Raw genomic sequence first — 1,411 nt, 5'->3', positions numbered from 1 at the left:
TACTACAAACACATTAAAACTGCAGGCAAATAAATCATAGTTGGCCACAGCAGAGAATGGTTCTAAACTGAAGGATGAAAAAAAAAAACTGAACATATTTTTATACTGAAAATACAACTTCAGGAAACTAAAATAGTTCAGTAATTTCTGATAACTGCTATATTTTCTTCCTATTTATTACTATGGATGAAAATGGCACAAAACAACAAAATCAAGTGAAACGGATGCAAAGGATGTATCACACAAAATAAAATTTAACATTTGGCAAATTTTACAGTGGAAAAAATAGATATTTGACTCCAAAAAAACACGCCAGTGTTTTTTGTTCATGATACTTCTGTCTTCTTGCTCTTGTTTTATCATTCCTGCACTTGAACTTGAGATATCACTGAGATGTTTGTTTTTCTTCTAGTAGCCATGAATAAAAATGAAGTAAAAAAAATGAGACCCACTAATGTCATCATTAATTGAATGAGACTAGATTTGCTCAATTTTTTTTATGCTGTGGCTTAGATAATTATTTTATCTGAAGTAAATGTCCTTAATGCATATGTTTACCAGGGTTCACAATAACTTTAGTAAAGGGCAGCCAAAGTGGGTTCTAGCCAAAGTGCAAAATGGCAGGAATATTTAAAGAGCAATGGGAAAATAAGGATACTGCTGCTGTAGAAGGTGACATTGCACAAAGGATTGCTGTGCTCTAATCAGCTTTTTCTGAGCTTGGTCTAACTGTTATACCTAACCAGATATTCACCTGATAAGCAAAAGGGAAAAAACAGTATGATTTGGGAGTTTGGCTTTGTGCTCAAAAAAGAAAAGAAAAGAAAAAAAGAAAGAAAACAAATGTGCTGTGCCAAAGCCATTTACAGGTTTAAATATCCATTTGTCAAGTAACCAAGGTGACAGCTTGTGACAACAGCTTAAGACGACATAGAGTTGCTGCCACATTTTCTGTTCTTGCTGTAGAAGACGGTTACTGCAAAAGCAAGCTTACCAAGCAAGAAGAGTTACCCATCAGTACAGCATCACTTCAGCTCACCCTACACATTAGCTTTACAAAGCTGTTCTTATCCTAACGCCAGTCAATGCCTTCTCTTCCATCCAGACACAGCTTCCAAGAACTGCTCTAGTGTCACGAGTGGCACAAGGAAGGATGTTAGGCTGGTGATCTGGATGGCGAGGCTGACGTGGGAACCACTCCTCTCATTTGGCTTTTCATTACAGCAAGGCAACTTCCAGCCCAGCATCCTCTGCATCGTCTGGAGAAGTGACTCCACCTAAATCAGCGCTCACTGAGGTTTTCTGCACACATCTGATACTCTAAAGCAAGCATTTTCCTTCCCAGTCCCATATCTCCTATTTTCTGAAAGCATCAACTTCATTCATTTTTCCTCTTTTTTTTTTTTTTACC

The sequence above is a fragment of the Meleagris gallopavo genome, chromosome 1 (genome assembly GCF_000146605.3).
Source record: "Meleagris gallopavo isolate NT-WF06-2002-E0010 breed Aviagen turkey brand Nicholas breeding stock chromosome 1, Turkey_5.1, whole genome shotgun sequence".
Lineage (NCBI taxonomy): Eukaryota > Metazoa > Chordata > Aves > Galliformes > Phasianidae > Meleagris > Meleagris gallopavo.
The sequence above is the reverse complement of the archived record's forward strand: the minus strand, read 5'-3'. Positions refer to the sequence as shown.